Here is a 9,813-nt window from a genome sequence, read left to right as displayed (position 1 = left end):
CTTTTAGCAAGAGGGCGCGAGAAAGGGAGGTATGGGACTGATTTGGGGAACAAGAAACCTCCAACTCTCTATATAAAGGGCATTCCCAACTCATTTTTTACACACTTGAACACACATTGAAGATAGGGAGACTCTGCTGCTATGGCTACTCATTGGTGAAGGTTCTAAAAGGCCTTGAGAGATCAAAAACTTCTAGGCACAATTTGCTTACAACTTCTCAAGTTAAGTTAAGTATCTACTAGTGGGGATGGCACCCAAGAGAACTCGCTATGGTGGATCACACAATCACGAAGCTGGAACCAGTGATGGTAAAGGCAAACAAAAGACCCTGATGAATGAGGATGTGCCATTTATCCCACGAAGTGATGTTATTTATTGCTCAAGAACATGTGGGAGACTTTTTTTTTGTTCATGAGTAATTAGGAAAGACAAATTACCTAAACATCGGGTCAGTCCCAATTTGACACCGCATCAATTGAACGTGTTAAATTCCTTTAAGTTGTATTAATATGGAAAGACTGTTTGGGGATATACTGTATGAATAAGGAAAGAAATGTTTGCCTAGAAATAACTCTCTCAACCTTATTTCATTTATTCCAATATTGATTTAGTCTGAACTTCCCTTTGATCACAAGGAGGTAGCTCGTGTTTCTAAGCATGAGCCATGCATTTCTATGCATAAAGTTGATCCATTTCTATGAGACAACTTGGTTTATTTCAATAAAATGTGGCACATCGCAGAGTTACTTCATGGGGGGTAGTCCACTATTAATTGTATGGGCAGCCAATGACAATAGATGGAGTGAACATCCGTCGACAGAAGTTTCTACGATTCCAGAGTATTGGAATATAATCAAGTAATGTTGTAAGTCGAGTTTTTATCTAGCTAAGATTGTCTTGGAGTTGACTCGATAATTTTTGAAGGGTTGTTTTAACAAACTTGTGATGGGAACCCTTAAAAGAAATTTTGTGTATGAACAATCATGTGGTTGTAACTAGAAAACAACAAAAAGTGTGAGTGTGGGGTGGAAAGTGGGGATTGACTCAGGTTTCCAGTCAAGGATGGGTGGTCTCAATTAGTCAAGAAACTCTCCACTCCCTTTGTTAGGAAAAGAAAAACTAGAGACTCACTGTGCCAAGAGTTGAGAAGTCCCAATTGTACGTGCCTCTGAAAATTATGGGGAAAAAGGAATTTGGGGTTTCTCTCTTTTGGAAGGTGAGAATTAGGAACGTTAGATTATTGTGCTAGTTCATGATTTCCCTTCTAGACAGGGCTAGGAAACCTTTCCAATGGCGAACTCAAGTTACTTGGTGACGAGAGCCTGTCCATTAGAAATCTTGTTTATCTTGACTATGTTTTTTTTAATCGATTAGGGCCTAGAGACTTGTCAGGTATCCTCCAGTTGCCAGGTTATGGTAATGGGGAGGGAACTCATAGCAGTGCCAAGCACGATGTCTTCTTTCACCAACCCCTAACTAAAAATATCATCGTGAATTCTTTTGCCCTTATCAGCATCTTGTGTGATGCCACGTGCCTTCGATGTGAAAGTGTACCTGATTGCATTTGGTGAGATGCCCTCTCTATGCATATGTTGAAAACAGCCCAGAGCTTCTAGACCCTGAACCTTGCTGTCAAGATGCAAGCATATGTGGTTGCATATGGAGAGACACCCTTGCTTCACATCCACAAAAAATAACCCCATGGCTTCTTGGACCTTCCCAAATTGGGCATACCCCATAATCAGTCCATTCCAAGAGACACCCCATGTAGGTATCTCCTCAAGCAGATTTTGTGCTTTATAAAGTGCACCACATTTGGCATACATGAGACAACATTGCAAACATAAGCTCTTCAAGGACTTGTCACATGACATACATACTGACTAATGTGTTGCCTAAGTATGTGTTCTTTTCAAGTAATCCACTATCACAAAATATCACCATGTGTCCTTCTGCCTTCATACAAATACTTCTTTGTAGCACACTCTTTAAGTGAGCTCATAAAATAAATAATTATTCTCTTCCCCTCCATGTTTGCTTGTGTAAGTGGATGCTGATATTGCATTCTAGAAATACACTTGGCTAGGTCTGTCATAAAAAGGCAAGAAAATTAGGAATCATGTTCCCTGCAAGCATATATTAACTCAAGAGATCTGTAACCATTAGCATACATAAATCATACACAAAAAAACTTTAAATTTGTGCCAATTGTTTCCAAAATGTTAAATGTGAGCCCATTGTTTCCAAGTTTTGCATTGACGACAATGGCTATACATACAAAGTCAAGACCCAAAAGGATAGTATGCTCAAATTGAAAAATAAAACCACTCCCATGCACTCACAATACTTCTTTGAGGGATGCAAAATCAAGAGAGAAGGGAATATGCCCACAGCTTGTGGAACCACCAATGCCCCTTATGAACGGCGACCACTAACAACTTTTGCTAACCCACAAATTTAAAATTTAACACTTCAAATTCTCCCATTCCCTCCATGAAACATTATCTAGTGTCTTTTTCATATCAATAGGCTTTTGAGAATGATAAAATAATCATTACAATAAACTCCCTCTATCCCCCATAAGCTCCATTCGAATACAATTTGTGGAGAAAGAGATTACAACTGCAAAACTGAGTGGAGTTTTGTAAGGGAATTCCCTTACAGTGGCAATTTCTCTTCCAGCTACAAAATCAAACTTCAAAGAAAAAGACATTCACAAAAAGAATAAGAAGAAACTTACAGTGAGAACCCTTTTGTATGAAAGATCAGATCTCATGATCTCTCTAGTATAGATAGACGATTTCTCCAAGAAGGAACCTTCTTCATAGAGAAAACCTCTTCATAGGCGATAACAAGTGTAGGACTCTAACTAAGCCCCATTGTAGACATGTGCACGCTTCACTTACAACCAACACATAGCCCATCACTAGGGATTAATATTTACGTAATTACCACAATTTTTGTGTGATCACAAGGTCTTATTGACACATTTACATAATCACACTTCACATGGTCACAAACAAGCCGGCTAAGAGCAACCTGGAAACTCACAAAAAGCCCGTTGGGAATTTAGTTTTCCCTACGGGCCTGCCAAGTAAACCAAGAAGCCTGGCGAGGTTGAAAAATAACATATATAGGGCCCCGATCGGGCCTGCTGGGTGTTATTCCTTCAGCCATCTTTTGAGAGGGAGAGAGAGAGAGAGACGCGATCAACTTTGCAGGTACGTCGAGAGGAGAGAGGGGGTCGTGTGGGAGCGTGCTCTACGCACAGTGTGCGACAGTAGCGGAGTACCTGACCACACCACCCAGGTATGTGTTGTGTGTGTACATTGTGTGGTAGCATGCCTTTTTTGGTATTGCACGATAGTCATAAGGTACCTTACCACACAAAGGGAGTGTGTGTGTAAGCTGTTCTATGAAACAGTGCTTACCACGGGGGCATCACCTTGGTGATGCGGGGAAGATGGTGTCCTTGTGGTAAGTATTGGCTTATTGTTTGGGTACTACATCGGTAATGTAGCGAGTCTAGTATCTTATGGTGAGTCAAATTCCCTTCCCCTTTCCAAAAGAACATATGGACATTGACCGGTAACGCAGCTATATGATGCTCCTATAGAAGCCATTATTTCTCCTTAGATTCGGACGGCACTCAGTCCGTAACATGGCTAATTGAGTGTCTTTTGTTAGAAGCATCTCTTTTTGCATAAATGTGGCGTTTAAGTCGTTAACTGGCCATACGAATGCCATATGTGCATGTGCAGTTCATTTTTAAGTATTAAGTATATGAAATACTTGGTCGACAATGTGGTCGTGAAGAGTATTTCATATACAAATTTTTGAATTGTTTGATATTGTTGTTTTTAAGTGTTCTTATGAAAATATATACTAGCTAGTCATATTCAAAAGAATGCTTTATTCATCAATCATCATCGCTATTTTAAATGCTACATTTACATAAATTCTATGTATAAAAGTATATGCACACAATTTGCATGTTAAATATTCATTTTGATCTTTTTAAAGAGCAAGATGTCCTTTGCAATTTCCTAGCCTTGTTTGTATACTTTCAATGTTTTAATTGAGCTAAAATAAAATTGACAATATGTACATCACGATGCATGTATCTTCCAAGAGGCTTTATTTTTGAAGCGAATCGGGTGCATGCATGAATAGGTGGCCCGGTTTTAGCTGGTTGAAAGTTGCTTTTGGAGGCTTAAAATTTAGGGGGTATGAAACTGGTGTTATGGGCAAAAATTATTTGAATTAAATAATCGTGTGGAGGATACAAAATCTTAATAATTGTGTGGAGGATTCAAAAACACATGTGGAGCCAACGTCAGACGAATGTTCAGTCGAATGTTTGCATGACTGTACTTCTCCATATCTCTGTGCCTTTCTCCTTCTACGCCTTTCTCAGCTCACTCTACAGCACCCTATGCACGCTTCTTATCCTTTGCTATGGATAGCGCCCTAAGAAAGAGCCCAAGGAATGCAGCTCAACAGGTCTCCCCCACAAAGACTCGACATTCTCCCACGAAGGTATGTCACCTCTCTCTGTCTCTCTCTGTGTTGTATACGGTGGACCTGTATGTGTAGTAGAGTATTGAGGTGTGGATATATTGAGTAATGAATATGGATTTATTCTTTTCAGAGACAGAAGTTATAGCCTCCTACCAAAATCAGCCGCTTTGTTCACCCCAAGGATGTGGAGGTGCCATTAAAGGCATTCTGCACGACAAAGGAGGATTTTCACAGGGAATATGGGTTAAGTCTTGAGGGGAAAGATGTTAAGTTGATAGATGCAAATGTACCCATATCCGACTGGATGAAAGTTTTCACGTGTCTTCCAGTGAAGGAGAAAAAAGTGCCGATAAAAATAGCAAGGCCGGATCACTACAAGGCACTCTACCAGCTCTACAAGCAGGTGTATCAATCCAAACCACCAAACTATCTGCTGGGAGTCAAGTTTGCACGCGGATATGTTTATTTCGTATGCACAGGTCCGGTAAAGTGGGCTGGGTTTGCATTTGAGGTGGTGAAGAATGTGACCAATGAAGGTCACTTAGAAAGGAAAAGAGAACAATGGAAGTTAGAGACTTCCCAAGTATCCACATGAACCCCAAGTGGTTCTGCCATCTTGTTAGTAAATACCCCATCCGGAAGTACACCAGCCGGAAGTGGGCTTTTTGCGACTACTCAGTCTGCATTTAGTGTTGAAGTATCCACTTCCTTGCAAGAACTACTTGTTGAGGTTAGAAAATCTCATGACAATATATCAGTCGAGGGTCAGAAGGATAAGGATTCTGTGGTCAAATCTGTTTGTTGATGTGCACCGTTGCGAGCGTACCCTTGACACCATCCGAATGCACTTCCCTGATGATGCCAATGTACCAACAAGCTTGCTTGACAGCCTCCAAGAAAAATTTGACCAAGCAAAAGCCACCCTACAGCAGCAGGCACAGGTATGCTTTTAACTCCATCTGATTGTAGTATAATACCTGCAAAGTACTGGTTTGGATGTACAATATACTATAGTCTATATACTGTTGTGGAATGATTACACAATAATACCTATAAAGTAGATTGATTACTATAAATAATGGTAACATACCTGCAAAGTAAGGTTGCAATACCGGTATTGGTATTCTATTGGTGAACATGTTACTATAAGTTCTATCAATGATCACAATAACGGTATGAAAGCAACATAATACAGGTATAACAACAAAATAATACCGATATAGTAACAAAACAAAACAGTAGTTTAACACTAAAGTAACGGTATGATTATAATAACCATATTGTACTGAAACTCTAATAGTGAAAATGGTATTATAAGTTTTACAATACCGGTATTATGGCTCTATCATACCGGGATGGGTAGAATGTGGTACCACAAAACCGAATAATATAAAAACATAATAGTATGACAATAACATCAGTTCGGTAAGGGTAGATGACAATACCGGTAGGATGTTATCATACCGATATGATTACATCCTACCGGTATGATTACATCTTACCAGTATGGTTATATCCTACTGGTATGATTATATCCTACCGGTATGGTTACATCCGACCGATATGGTTAGATCCGACCAGTATGATTACACCCTAACGGTATGATAAAATCCAACCGGTTTGATGTTATCCTTCCGATATAATGTTATCCTACCAGTATGATGTTATCGGATGTTATCCTATCGGTATGATGTTATACTATCTAGTATAATAACATCATACCGGTGGGATAACATCATACCGGTATGATAACATTATTATACCGATCTTCAAGCATTCATACCGATTTTATACCTGTTTGACATTGTCTGATAACAGAGGTGTCTTACCTACAGGAAGAATTATCCAAATGCTTGGAGCGTGAGGAAACCTTTGGTCTCTGTGTCACGTTTGTGATAGACATGATTAGTCAACCAATGCTACCTGAAAGCATAGTCTTGCCTGTATGAGTTTCAGCTCCTGGACATAGTGTTGTTCTCATTGATGTGTGCAATGCTTGTGGTGTAAAAATTCATGATCACAATCGCTCAAGCCATGTTGTTCTATTGCCTTGTTCACATGCATACCATGCATTCTGCTATGCTCACTTGGCTGAGAAAGGAAAGTGCCTGCTTAAGGATTTCCCCAGATTTATTTTTGCAGAAGACCAATCCCTTCTAAAGAAGAAGCCAGTTGAACCATGCCCAATAACAGGTGGGAAAATTGTTTCAACGGGTAAGAAACACACCATTGTTTTAATCAGGTGCTTGATTTTTGTCTTCTCTGATGTTTTTTCAGAGTCAAGCTACTTCAGAACTACTGTCGGTAAAGACACAGGGAACGATGCAGTGATGCTTGCATACAGGACACCTGTGGAGGTTTTGCTTGATGAAAGTGTCCCTGGTAATGCTGAGAAACCTGTTTCGGAAACAATAGAAGAAGAACAAAACTTTGAGGTAAAGGAGTAGAGTACGACTAGTGCTGAAGAGAAAACCCAGAATGAGGAAGACGATGTGTTGCTAGACACTGGCATGCGGGTGACAAGATCAAAGACCCCGAGAAAACGAGGCCAACGTGGCAAGAGTAAGTTTTTTCATTGATTAAGGCTCTAATAAGTGATCTTTTGCTGCATAGCTTTCTAAAACTGATGGTCATGTAGATGTCAGGCTGGAGGGAAGTCCCGAGGCCCTTGCTCAACATATAAAAAAGGCAAAAAAATAATAATCGAGAAGACTGCAAATGAGAAGCCTGAAATGGAGCAAAAAAGCAAAGAAGAGGAAGAGACCCAGGGGCAACTAGAAGAGGAGATGGACATAGAAGACACTAAGGAGATGTAGAATACCGACACAAGTTCTGACCCTAAACCCAGAGCCTGCAAAAGATTATAGTTTGCCCCCCCTATGTTTCTTTTTATGTAACCGCATCTAAAATTAATATAACTTTCTTTCCCATTCGACGTCTCTTTCATCTTGTGCCTAATTTTTGAACATTGTGTATTTTTATTGTATGATTTCAATCTGTAGATATGTCCTAATTGCATATTTAAATTTGAGTCTTGTGTAATTTTGCATTTGCAGATATGTTTTCAGTTGAAGAATGGGGCTTTGCAGATAGGTTCAAGGCTGACAAGCAGAATGGCAGGGCTGACATTCGTGCAATATGGAATTGGGTGTTGTCTCCTCCAGTGCTCCTGTTTCCTCTATGGTATAGAGTGTGTAAAAGAATCCCACTGATATGGCCAAGGCCACCACCTCTGTTGAGCGTCCAGCGTAGGGTTCTCATTCTGGACCTTAAAGGCTTACTGCTCAAGAAATTTGATGAAAAATATGGTGAAGAATTGCCCTACTGGCCAGAAATGCGGTATGTTGTTGAAGGGGATACACAGTTTTGGGTAAGGCCTGATGCAAAAGTGGTTCTGAATTTTTGTTCCAGATGAGTGTGGATATGAAGCTGCTGCGAGTTTGAGAAGCTCAAACGCACGCTAGCGACAGTGTTCCCAGACCACCACAAAAGATTCAATAGAGTGGTAAGTCAGGCGCAGTTCACAAGGGCCGCTTTTCAATTGGGCGCGACAGATAAACCAGTGTTCCACAAGAATCTCAAAAATTTTCCAGACCTACCACCTGACACACTTATCTTTGATGATTCTGGATATAAGCTAATGTTTAATCCATTGGGGTCATTTCTTGTTTTTCCCAAGCTAGAAAAGCAGTCTAAAGAAGTGCGTGCTTGTTTTTGTCAACCACTGTCATAAACTGGTTGGCACACTGGTTGATCTCTAAGGACAGAATTGAGTATACAAAGAGGACTGTAATTTGTGAAGACGGATAACCTAACGACACCTATGTGCGTCGTTTTTATTGGAAATGGCGGATTGAATTTTTCCAGAAGAAAGGAACAGATTTTTTTAATAAAACAAAAGCTTCATAAAGTCTGTGAAGTGGGCGACTTTTGTCGATGGATGTAAATGGAGAATTACTCAGCCTTCTTGTCAATCAATGTAACAGAATTCATGTATAATACATCTACAAGCAAGTTGCACGGAAATACGTTGTATTCTATATTTGAAGTATCTTGCAAATAAAAGGAGAGAGGGAGAGGGACCAAAAGAGAGAGAGAGAGAGAGAGAGAGAGAGAGAGAGAGAGAGAGAGAGAGAGAGTCTGATACCAGTATGATACTGAGAAGTGACTGGTATGATACCGGTATGATACTGAGAAGTGACAAAGAGAGAGAGAGAGAGAGAGAGAGAGAGAGAGAGAGAGAGAGAGAGAGGGAGAGGGACTTGTATGATACTGAGAAGTGACCGGTATGATACCGGTATGATACTGAGAAGTGACCGGTATGATACTGGTATGATACTGAGAAGTGACTGGTATGATACCGGTATGATACTGAGAAGCGACCGGTATGATACTAAGAAGTGACTGAGAAGTGACAAAGAGAGAGAAAGATTGAGAGAAAGGGATTCTGCCATCATGTTTGTACTATTATTGTACTTATACTGTAATCTCCAACTTGTATGATACCAGTACAAAACCATTAAATTGCCGCCTTTATAGAACCAGTTTACTAAACGTAAGGACATATAGTGGTTCAAAGGGATAAACAAAGACATTTTTATATTTTAAAAAGGAATTTTGGACAAAAAATTTAAATAAACCAATTGCTACAACTCAAAAGGGAGTTCTACCAAACATCGAGCGAACTTATCCGAGCAAGCTCAAAACCGAGCAAAGTTATTAAGTGAGTTGCTTAAGTATATGTATAATTCTTCTCTAAAGAGGGATATGAGACACACACACACACACACACACACACACACACACACACACAGATTTCTCAAAACTCATATAGAGGCAGATGTCATGAAGGCCATAATTTATTTGTGGTAAAATTTAGTCTCTTTTGAGTTTGTGTCTCCTCAACACAAGGTGGTATGGAAATCTTGCTAGGTAGATAAGGGAAAGGGTTGCATATATTGATAACGTAATCTTTTGCAGATGATAGGGACTTCCCAAACCAAGGGTTGTCATGTCTGCTGTCCACTGGGAAGAACGCTAAGAAGATGCTTAAATCTCTCTCTCTCTCTCTCTCTCTCTCTCTCTCTCTCTCTCTCTCTCTCTCTCTCTCTCTCTCTCTCTCTCTCTAAAAGAAGAGAAAAAATATTATTATCATTGGGACAATAGGGAATCTATTTTTAATAAATACAAAACATCTTTACAACAAAATGTTGAGCCTGGAGAATCTTCAAGAAAAAGTCTTTACAATTTAAAAGACCAAAGCTAACTGGGGCTACTTCCATACTTCCCTAT

The 9,813-nt window shown here is 39.8% G+C and overlaps 1 pseudogene; it reads left to right on the top strand.

Moving 5' to 3' along the window:
• The first annotated feature begins 6,163 nt into the window (after positions 1-6,163).
• Positions 6,164-7,428, top strand: LOC147458325 (uncharacterized; annotated as a pseudogene).
• Positions 7,429-9,813: the final 2,385 nt, after the last annotated feature.

The sequence above is a fragment of the Adiantum capillus-veneris genome, chromosome 5, assembly GCF_014529385.1.
Source record: "Adiantum capillus-veneris isolate H3 chromosome 5, ASM1452938v2, whole genome shotgun sequence".
Classification (NCBI taxonomy): Eukaryota; Viridiplantae; Streptophyta; class Polypodiopsida; order Polypodiales; family Pteridaceae; genus Adiantum; species Adiantum capillus-veneris.
This window is presented reverse-complemented; position numbering and strand designations above follow the sequence as displayed.